Source organism: Gymnoscopelus microlampas (assembly GCF_963454915.1).
Source record: "Gymnoscopelus microlampas genome assembly, chromosome: 11".
Lineage (NCBI taxonomy): Eukaryota > Metazoa > Chordata > Actinopteri > Myctophiformes > Myctophidae > Gymnoscopelus > Gymnoscopelus microlampas.
This window is the reverse complement of record NC_139948.1, coordinates 36,330,266-36,341,994: the sequence shown is the minus strand read 5'-3', so window position 1 is coordinate 36,341,994 and position 11,729 is coordinate 36,330,266. Positions and strand designations below refer to the sequence as shown.

At 42.6% G+C, this 11,729-nt stretch overlaps 1 protein-coding gene across 2 annotated transcripts in view; it reads left to right on the top strand.

The window, feature by feature from the left end:
* olfm2a (olfactomedin 2a) overlaps nucleotides 1-11,729 on the top strand; it is a 73,729-nt gene that overhangs the window by 34,309 nt on the left and 27,691 nt on the right. The window lies entirely within an intron of this gene.

The window sequence follows — 11,729 nt, the reverse complement described above, 5'->3', positions numbered from 1 at the left end:
GAATGATCTCAGTGCGGGGTGTAGGCATGGGGAGGTGCACAGCAAAATCCGGAGTGTTAATTCAACACTGAGGGGTGAATCAACACTCTGGTGTGTGCGATTGGCAGACCCTCCCAATCCTGTACAGAAAAAATCTGGAGCCTCATGGGCTCTACAACATCAAGTGAAATATAATGGCAGACATGCACATGACAGCAAGGTGCCGATTTAGCGTGAATTATGTCTACAGTGTTATGAGAATCTCTTTAAGTGTAATGATGGTGAATTGTGGGAGCCTGCGTGACCGTGAGTGATGGCGACGGCCAGAGGACGGTTGAATGGTGGGCGATGGCGGTATAAATCATATTTGGGTTGGGGAGGTAGAGGGTGGAGAGCCATTCTGAGTGATGTATAGAGTGATCCTGGCTGTCAGTCACCGACAGACTGGGAATGATGGTGTTCAGATTCGGAGATCATGGGGGTGGGGGGTGGGATGGTAGGAGGGAGGGGTGTATGTTGGTTACAGTTACAGTAGATCTATGTAGTGCGTTATTTTTTTAGAACAGTGGTTCTCAAACATTTTAATTTCAAGGCCCCCCTGTTTGATTTTTTTAGTTTTTAGTTTTATCCCTGGGACCCGAATGAATCTGCACGATAAACTCCTCAGTGTTAATTTAACTCTGACTGTGTACAGATGGAACCAAAAGCCCATTTGGTTCCAGACCCGTAACTCCTCAAGGGCCCCTGGGGGTCCCCGGAGCCCACTTTGAGAGCCACTGATTTTATGCATTGACATTTTCTGAGGTCATTATTTCATCATCCACTTGAACCCTAGCGTCCCTATTGTGAAGTGAAAATTGGGTGAAAGTAGAAGATCTACAAGCTGAAAATGCATCACAAGCTTGTTGATCTGCTATTTTCGGCAAAGATGCAGTATTTGTCTAGAGGGAAGAAAGTAGGGTGCCTAGAATAGACCCTGGGGGACTTTGGTTAACAAAGTATAAAGGATTTAAGTACAGTACAAATACAATTATAGTAAACTACAATTCACTCAATTAAATATACGTACCGCTACAGCAATCTCTAATTGTAAGTCAGTCAGTCATGTTTTATCCCATAGGATTTTCTCAAAGAGGAGAATGTAATCCTTGAAATGACTTTAAAACATGAAATCACCAAAACTGGAGTAATACGATTTTCACCCAACAGCGCCAATTCAACAGCACTTGGGATAAACGACAAAAATCAATTGCCGTGGCAAAAGAATCCATGAGGCATTTAACACAATTCTATTTACTTAAATTACAAGAAAGGTTTCCTGTCTAGAGACAGTACATTCTCTCTTGATGATTAATGTGCTAAATGAATGAGCTTGAGTTGCTCAGGCTGTCAAATTATCAACTTCGAGAAACTCTTTGAAATTGTATTATAATTTTACTTCAGACAAGGCTGGGGAAGCACTTTTGAAAACGTATTAAAAAGATTTCACCTTTTATTTGAACTTCCATCGTGGGCGGGATAAAGTCTCAATTAGGGGGCTAAACTGTCTTGTAATTTGCACCCTAAATGTGTCATTTTACCCCTGGTCCATCCACAGGATGAATATGCTATGAGGGTTAACCCTTATACTTTGTTGAGGGATCCATACTTGATCCCCACCCTTTACATCACGTCTACAAGGCATCTCGTTACGACTCATTGTGAGCTTGTAGATAATCTATTTTTGAAGAATGTCAGATTGTCCGCCTAATGACGTGCCCAGAATGGGACGCTAGGGCTCATGGTTAAGCAGGCTCTATGCACAGCAGCCATATTGGAAAGAAATTGGGCCTATTCCTTAATTCCTTCACAGATGTTACCAATGAGACTAATGAAGGCTCTGTTCCATTCTGGTCAAACAGAGTCGGGGTGCTGATATTATGCATGTTGGCTCACTGGACAGACTCTGCTACACCAGCGGGTCTCAAATTGGGGTCCAGGGACCCTCGTGGTTCCTTGAGGGAGTACCAAATGGCCCCTTACGGGTGTGTTACTCTGAGCGTGTACAAATGGAAAGAATTGAGCCGTCCATTTGTACACTCTCAGAGTTATGGGGGTCCTTGAAATAAAAACGTTTGAGAACCACTGTGCTACACAAAATGGAACAGAGCCTCCATTAGTGTCATTGGTAACACCTGTGAAGGAAGTATTGAAGAAGCCTTGTTTCTTTCCAATTTGGCTGCTGTGCATAGAGCCTATTGCTAAGGTATGTTGAGATACAGATATTTTTGTGTGCATGCACGTATAAGTGCGGACATACACACACACACACACACACACACACACAACACACACAACACACACACACACACACACACACACACACACACACACACACACACACACACACACACACACACACACACTGAATGTTCTGTGCTATTTGGGTGTCTCAGACTTTTTGTGTGCATCCAGAAGATATGACACAGTTGACAGGCTGTGAGGACTCTCAAACAGCGGAATGAGTTTAGCATTTTCCAGACCATTAGCTTTGAATGATGGCCGTTGCTTCTATCTTGGGTGTTTGCATGGCGTCTTTACCATTAATAAATGCTTTGCTCAGTTGAAATGATTGAGCCTGTGTGTGCATGTAGATCTACGTACACTATGTGTGCGTGCATGCCCTGCACGCATGCACGTGTCTTCGTGAGTGTGCTTGGGTCTCGTGTGTTTGTTCAGTTATATTATCTCTGGGGTAGTGGGTCCATCTGTCTGAAATAGACTCTACCTCAAGGTCTTGTCATTGTCATTAATAGCTGCACATGAAAGCATTTACGCCCCACTTTTTGTAACAACGAATTATTGGACTATGAACCCCTTGGAGAAACATAGTGTGAGCATGAGAATATTAACTTTAGAATTGCTGGCCTTGCTGTCAGGTCTGGGGAGTGGGGACATATCCAGCTACAAACACACTGAAATTGTGTTTTTTTTGTTTTGTTTTAGTTTTTTCTAAATGTCTGAAAATCTCAGCATGTGTCTCGAAGAACAACATAAAAACTTGAAGATCAATTCTCTGCAGTGATTTCAAAGCATAAGGTGTTTCTGAATTATTTACCAAGCTGAACTCTATAATTGAACAGTGTTGGGAAGAGTATCTACTCCCACAGCTACTCTGACTGTTGTTGTGATTGGACTTCCTCCCTCAGCAGCATGGCCCTGATAGCATCCCTCTTAACTGGATGCAGTCAGGAAGCCCCTCTTTGTTTGTGTGATAATCAAAGAGAAGGCCATTAACTTGCTGCGTCTGAACTTTGTTTTCTCTCCAAGCTCTCACTGAACCATTTCAAATTCAAGGCTTGTCGCAGAAAACCTCATTATGTCGAATTCAAAAGGCGACGATGCACATTAAATCTTTGGCAAATATTTCACATTACGTTTATGAACGGGTGATGTCAGGACAGTGCTTCCTCGGAGTCACAGGAATATTCTTCACTAAGTTCACTCTGTGATGGTGTTTACCCAAGACGATCTTAGAAGCAATCGTGAGTGCCGTAATGTGTGGAGCTCTTATCAAAGCTTGAGATGGTCTTGAAACAGGCACCAGTGCGCCAAGAGATAAACTACTCCTCACGCGAGCATCTTCCATGCATGCATGCTATGTGTCCTAGTATATTCCCACTGCTCAGAGCTAGAATCACACTCTGCTTCACTTGCTTTCTACCCCCGTCTTTCCACCAGCTGAGAAGAACACATCTGACAGAGTTCATATGGGCCTTTCTGTGACCCAAGTGGGCACGAGATTGCCTGGATGCTTGAACACATCTGGATAGTGCAAAACCATGTTTCTTAATGAGTCAATGAAGCCCTGCAACTCTCACACTTAAATGGTACCAGTTTGGCTATAAGGCGAGGCCAAGCTGGGCACTCTTTGGCTCTTTTCAGTTATGTATAGCTGGTACTTGTGTGTGTGTACACTACAGTATATGTCCATCCAAATGCACGTGCATGCATATGAGTGGTATGCACAAGCATGCTCTGCGAAATAAATGAAGTATGCATGGCATGTATAGGACAATGCATAAGAGCATATAGTGCAAAATACTTCATATTTTTATATGATTGTGTATGCACCATTGGTTCTCAACGTGGGGTCCGGGACCCCCCAGGTTTCCTTGAGGGGATCCCAGCTAAATGATTGATAGTTAGGAACCAAATGGACTCTAATGGGTCTGTAACTCTGAGAGCATACAAATGGAAACATTTGGTTAAATTGACACTGAGGATTTTACTGTGCAGATTGTGGTCCCTGAAATAAAGATTGTATAAAAATGGGGCCTAATATGCATATCAAACTGGGAGTCCTTGAAATTAAACTTTTTGAAAATCACTGGTGTACTGATGTACGCGCAAGTCTGTTCCAGTTTGATGAAGAGAGGAACACATAAAATGAGAGAATACTGACTTTGATTTCTGAAGAAAGCAGTGAGGCAGAAGAGGAAAATAAACTATTTCCCGCAATCAGAGGAGCGTTTGGCCACGTTTGTTGGTGTGTGTAAAACTGTCAACTTTAGCACTTCCACAATGCAATCTAATGAAGCTGGATTTAAAGACTGACCGACCCCTCTCACAGCTTTTTTATGTGAGCGCTATAATTTTTATGTTTACAGGTTTATTTGAGTTCAGACCTTGGTTGTCCTCTGCTGACTATTAAATTTGAAGCAGTGTTGAGAGCAAAGTAGTGTTAATTGGAACACCAGTGGGGGTCAAGATATGTTTTTTTTTTTTTAGGTTAATATGATTTTTATTTTTACAAAAACTCTGTAGCAGGATGAACCCGAGGGCTGAGTAATAATTGGGCTTTTGACATTTCACATTTGGCAGTTTGATAATGTTAAACCAAAGCATGGGCGCCGTAAAGGGGGGAAGGGCTGAAGGATTCAGGGGGCCCAGAGCTGGACAGGGGCTGGACAGGGGCCCAGGCAGTGCTGTAAAGTAACTAAGTACATGTACTCAAGTACTAGTACTTAAGTACAATTTTGAGGTATTTATACTTTACTGGAGTATTTCCAATTTTCAATGCTTTTACTTCTGCTCCACTATACATCTCAGAGACAAATACTGTACTTTTTACTCCACTACAGTTATTTGAAAACTCTAGTTACTTTGAAGATTTTTAATATTATTACAAAATATACATTAAACACTTCAACCCTATATATACACTTTGGCTATTTGAAAATAGCCGATCTACAAGCTCACAACGTGTCGCAAAGCGATCTGCTATTTTCAAAAGAGTTTTATACATGACGCACGTGTGAAATGAGACATACTGAGTAATGAGTACTTTTACTTTTGGTACTTTAAGTATATTTTGATGCCAATACTTTTGTACTTTTACTCATAAGTACATTTTGAACTCCGGACCTTTACTTTCCGTTCAGGTGTAACAGAGTATTTCTACATTGTGGTATTGATACTTTTACTTAAGTAAAAAATGTCAGTACTTCTTCCACCACTGGGCACAGGAACATGCCAGATATACCAGGCTAAAATACTTGTACTCTGCATCCGCGTAGCTCGCCAATGGCAAGAATCCCATTGTACAATATTTCATTTGTAAGGTGCACTGTGTAGCATTTTGCTGCTTAATGTTTGCTTGTCACCAAAGCAACTTGCAGAGAGGGCTGTGTTTACAAGCAATATCATCACTCCCATAAACCGAAGGGACGGCTGTGTTTCTAAGCAACATGGTTGCCATAACACGGACGGACGCGTCGATTGTGTAGATCCCATAACCCAGAGGGACGGTCACATTGTAATTGGCTAGGTTCAGTCTCAGTCCCCCCTCCACTTTTGCACCAGTCATGATCAGAGTTATTTCATACACTGTCAGCAGAATGGAGGCCAACTACATTTCACCGTGGGTGGCCAGCCAGCTAGCATGGCTGAAAATCACCTTTAGAACAGCAGTTCCTAAAACGGTGTGCCGAAGGCGACACACTGGTCCAGGTGTGCCTTATTGGAATTTTGTGACAACAATGCATTATTATTGCACTATACTGTATAAAAAACACACACAAATGTTAATAATTGTTTGTCTTTTTTTTTTTTTTTTACTTTCTCAGTACTTTGTGCAATACAGAAGCAAATTCTATATAAAATATATAGATTTGAACCACTTTCACCCTGCCATTCCTATTTTCAGCATGTGATTACGTTGTAATGGAAATAAATTTGCTCACAAACCTTGAATTGCAAGTAAAATTGTCTTGAAATTTTGACTTACCCATTGGCGTGCATTGGGGCTTGGGCAATAACATTTTTAAAACCACTGCACTAGACACTGGTCTCAGTCTCTCTCTCTCCCTCTCCCTCTCCCTCTCTCAGTTCTCTCAGTTCTCTAAGCTCCAAGTGACACCCAGCTGAGTAGCCAGCTTCAGTAACCTTCAGTAAGGCTTTGTAAATCCCCACCCTCGCGTCCTCTTGACTGGGGTGCAGACTGCAGTGAGGGCACAACAGGTACCAAGCCAGCGGGAGGAGAGAACGGAAGGGTGATGGTAGCGGGAGTCGTAGAGGGAGGTGGTGATAGAGCAGGGAGGGGTAGGAGAGAGGCAGGAGGCAGAGGAGGAGGAGGAGTAGAAGAGGAAGGTGTGTGAGTCATACTATTGACTGGCAGCCATGCTGTGTTGGTCGTGGTAATCTGTTTTCCACGGGAGTAAGGGAGGCCACGGACTGACTTCAACGAGTTGTATTTTAAAGATCAACAGCTGGCGTGTGTGTGTGTGTGTGTGTGTGTGTGTGTGTGTGTGTGTGTGTGTGTGTGTGTGTGTGTGTGTGTGTGTGTGTGTCTGCTGCAGTATATAGAATGTCCACACATACTGTAGTATTATGTAAATAATAGGTAATAAGTAAATCCCAAATAGATAATTTTGGTGATCCTTGTCTGCACATGTGTACAATACTGTAGGTATACCAACCCGCATGTGCCTGCGCAAAATGTGTGTATGCGTGCATGCATTGGTGGGGGATGGGGGGAAAGTGGGGAAAAGCACTGTATCTGTGCCAGATCATTAGAAAATTGGAGCTGATCTTATGGCCGCTGTATAAACGTAGTGGGGCTCTGAGCTTCTCAACCAAGCAGGGACAGATGTTGTTGCTTTGCTGCAGGCAAGCAGCATCGGAAGGCTATGAAGCTTGGCAGCACACGTCATACTGCAAAAAGAAAGAGGGACGTGAAAAGATAGAAAGTGAGATGCTGGGCGGGAGATAAAGAATGAGAGAGAATAGGGTGGCAGCTTAAGTTGTTTAGGTTGAAGGTATAGTGAATAGCAGAGGAGATCTACAGTGATACCTCCTCTTGTCTTATCCTGTTCATTCCATCTGCCACTCGGTTCTCACTTTCAACACCCTTTGTTAGATCCCACGCCCCTCCTTCTAATTGTCTCTGTCCTTCATGGTGCTGTATATCTTGGGGCTTATTTAGATTTTGGTGCACAACTGTGTTGCTCACGAAAATAACCGATTTTTTCGTTGAGCGGGTATAAATAAGACCGTGGAGAGCTCGTTCGGCTCTCTCCCACATGAAAGCGCCCGCTCCATCTTCCGCTTGCTTCCTCTGTGTGCTGCTGCTTATGAAAGTTGTAATAGACTTCCCGTCACGCTCGTAAAGTTGAGAGCTATAGATTTATGATCTCATTTAGCTCTGGCTTTACAGGGTCGGCCTAATGAAACACCGGAGGAAGTTATGTCCTGCGAGAAGCCCGACACCGGTGCCCCGGCCCTAACACCTAATTGGCTAATCTGAATTGAAGTTTGTTCGTCGAGGCTGTTTGTAAAACTGAGGTACTGAGCTCTTTTGCTTTACAGCCAATGTGTAGAGGTGTAGGCATGGCTCAGTCTTTTGATACACACAAAATCCTGAGTCTTCATTTTGAGAGTGTAAAAATGTACATACAGTATATAATCTGTTTTTTACAGTTTGTTGCCACCTGAATTAAAATGTTTGAAGAAAATCGAGTGCTCCAGTATTTTCTGTGGGTTGACTCATTCAGAAGTGGCGCATAGATCTTCTCTATTTATTACTTTGTCCTTCTGAGAGCACCAACCTTCAGTCCTGGTGGAGAGGGCCTGAAGCACACAAGACACCGTCACGTCAACCCCTTTATACTGATTATAGTGCCAGTATCGTACACCGGAAATAACCGATCTACACGATCACAATGCGTCGCGTAGTGGGCTTATAGATCTGCTATTTTCGCTACTTTCATGCGACAAAGTAGGCCTATAAAATAGGGCTCGCATTCTGCGCAACCAAGTATAAATTAGGCCTTACTATTGGACATTTAGGCCTAACTATAGCCTACTGTAAGTGAACTGTTATCACAGTATATATAGGAACCTGAGGACAACATTTGTCATCATTTATTTTCTGTACACATAGGCCTACTTTTTTTTTTTTTAGCTTACTAATGACCACAGTATCTCCTCTTCTCCTCTCTCAGCAGACCAGACCCTGAAGCTGTCATTCTGCACTATGACTGGGCACATCCCTGGCCATTTGAACGAAAGTGAGAGGAAATTGCCTCCCTCTCACTGAAATTAGAGCCTTTTGGCTGTATCTTCACTGTCAGCCTTTCTTAAACCACAAGTCCTTCATTCTCATCCCCCCGTCTGTGTCTCTATCTGTCGCAGTGAGAGGGTGGCAGCAGGGCAGGGTTGTGGTTATAGCGGTGTGATGTGCCGGGTCGCCATGGGTCTCAGACGCCCAGTCCTATCGAGGCACTGTCATGGACGGCAGACAAGGAAGTCCCTAGGGTGGCGCTCTCTGGCCGCAACACGTCAGACATCTTAAGAGTGATGTAGTTTTCATTTCACCAACTGTCTGAGCCCCATTGATTTTTAATTCCACCCTCAATCTCCTGTTGTTTTCATTGCCGCCGTCATTTTCCTAATGCGCTTTTGCTTTGGCAGCCTTGAGTGTCACAAAAAGCGTTTCAAATCTGGTACTTGCACATTTTCATTTCAATCGCACCCACCAGCATTTCTAATGGAACCGTCTGCGGGTCGGCAAGCTGCAATATGCTTCCTTCTTTCCTGAAAACTCAGTTTTCGATCTGTGGGCGGATTAGCCCCCCTGAACCTTAAGTGCTATAGCCAGCTAGCAGCATTGTTATCGCTGTACGAATGTTCAATGTTCTCTCAGAGTTATCTCATCATCAAGATTTCAATGTAATCTTCTCAGCCTTGACCTCCCTTTAACTACGGTATGTTCCACCATTCTCCATTCCACTCTCCAGAATCCCTGCATATTTATTGCTGGTTGCTTTCTATACCAAGGAGACTCTTGTTCTCATACTAATGAGATATCTGGTGGGAGATGCTACGAGCCTCTGTCAATGAGCCGTTCTCTGCAGAGAGCAGAACAAAGTATCATAATAAGTATCATATTCATATAAATAAGCCAGTGTTGTGAAACATATGTAAACTGACAAGTCCTACAGTGAGAGGCCAGCTGCTTACGGGGGCTGAAATATAGATATCTCTGCAAGCAGGCACTGAGTAAAGCGTAAATGCATTTGAATGTCAGATTTGGCTCGGCCGGCCCCTACACTCAACGCTGCCATTATACGGGGTGGGGTGTGTTAGTGCAGAATGGATAGGTGGGTGGTAATGAAATTGTGGCCGATTTAAATAAGCTCTTAATTACCCTGCATTTATGCAACATTAAGGAGCGGAGGAGGGGATGTGTGAGCATGAAAACTACAGCAGCAAGTTCTTTTAACCACTTTCAACCTGGCATCCCTATTTTGGGTATTTCATTATAGGTTAAATATATATACAGTGTATAGCCTACACATTTATTTACATTTATTTATTGTCTGAAAATAATCAGAAATAATCAGAAATGTTCACATTTTCAACACACGAAAATCTTAAAGGTAGGGTAAATTTTCTTTGGTTAAAATCTCCATGTCTCTTATTGAACAGAAAAGGTATTTTCAGGCCGGGATAGCAATTTTATCCAATCAGGATAGAGAACTCAAACAGGATACAGATTAAACAAGTGAAATTGGAAGTGATGACAAAAAAAGAAAATTGGAACTGGAACACTATAAAAAAAGAAGCTGATAAATGCTCTCTCCTGATTGCAAATGAAGCGCATGACCATGGGGAGAAATAAGAATATTTATACTGTATGGTAATGGAGATACTCGCATGTACAGTAATTCATACATGGCTCAAATATAACCTTTTTTGAACTTCCACATATTACTGTCTGTGCCCACTGCCCATATGCGGCGAAGACAGAGTGACTCAAACTATGTCTGGAGTTCAAGTTGATAGCTATATGAAATATTGATGTGCACTCGTACATTCATTCCTGAGACTGTTTCGTATTCAAAAAGTGAGTATCTGGTGCGTGGGCAGCCCTCCTCCACATGTATGGACGGTTTGCAGTGTTATTTAATGCATGACGGAGCACAACATGGCTAGTAAACCGGGGTTTGCACTTTGACACAAGCTAACCTCCACATGTTAGCACAGAGCAGGTTAACACCAGTAATGAGCAGCCGCAGACCCGCAGTTCAAAAAGCAAGAGAGCATATGGTCTGAATTTGTAAACACATGCACATTGTTATAGCGTGTATGCAAAATGTTCTAGCACGCACACATATGACACTCCTAGTAAAATCATGTGTTCATTTGAGTGTAAAGGGTCCATTTGTGTCACTTTTTACAATATCAGATTAAAATTAACATTGAGGATGTTACTGTGGATTTTAATACAGTCACACACGTGCGAACGCACACATGCACACACACACACACACACACACACACACACACACACACACACACACACACACACACACATACATAGACACACAGATGAGAGGTCCTGACAGTGAGTGAGAGGTACGTCGAGAATCAGACCAAGGGAGAGCATCTTCCCTGCAGGCCAAGGCAGAATAATATAGTCAGTCAGATGTGGTTTGGAGAAAAGTTTGGAGACTTTTCCCTTTGAGATGATTCTCTTTTGTCTTCTCCTTCACTGAAACCATGTTCATATGAACTACGTCCTCTACAGACTTCTGTCATCCCTCCACCGAACAGCCTTCTGTTCTGATCTGATGCTGGATTGCATCACATCAGAACAGAAAGAAGCAGAAAGAAGCTCAATGATAAAAGAAGCCCTCACTGGTATAAGATGTCGTTCAGACCACTGCATAGACTGAGTAGGCAGGCACTCAGCAACACACTTCTGTAGTAAAGAATTATGGAAAGATAATTAACCTGAGGAGCAATCAATTCCATCAAAAGTCACTCGTGTGCATCTGCACATATTCACTCACGCTGAGATATTATCTCAGATGCGAAATGTATATGAATTACAAATGAGAAATGAATACCATTACCCCCACTGTGGATTCAATTACCCTAACTAGATGCGTGGTTATTCTATTGTATGAGCCTGCTCACTACACCTTGAATAATATAAAATATAAATGTAAAGTGTTAAGAAATTTGGCGTGGCAAACATTGTCACGCTTGTCGCTTGACCTTAAATATTTGAGCTGATTTCTGACTGCGGTATTAAGCCTGTTGCTTTAGCTGTAGGTTATAGACAGAAACTATCAAGGAAACTGCTGTTATTTAGCTAAATAGCTAGCCTACAAACAAGAACATGCAAGCCTAGTTAAGCCAAACCCAGATACATGCAAGTGGCAATATCTGTGTTGGTGAATTATGTTTAGGCTAATGTACAA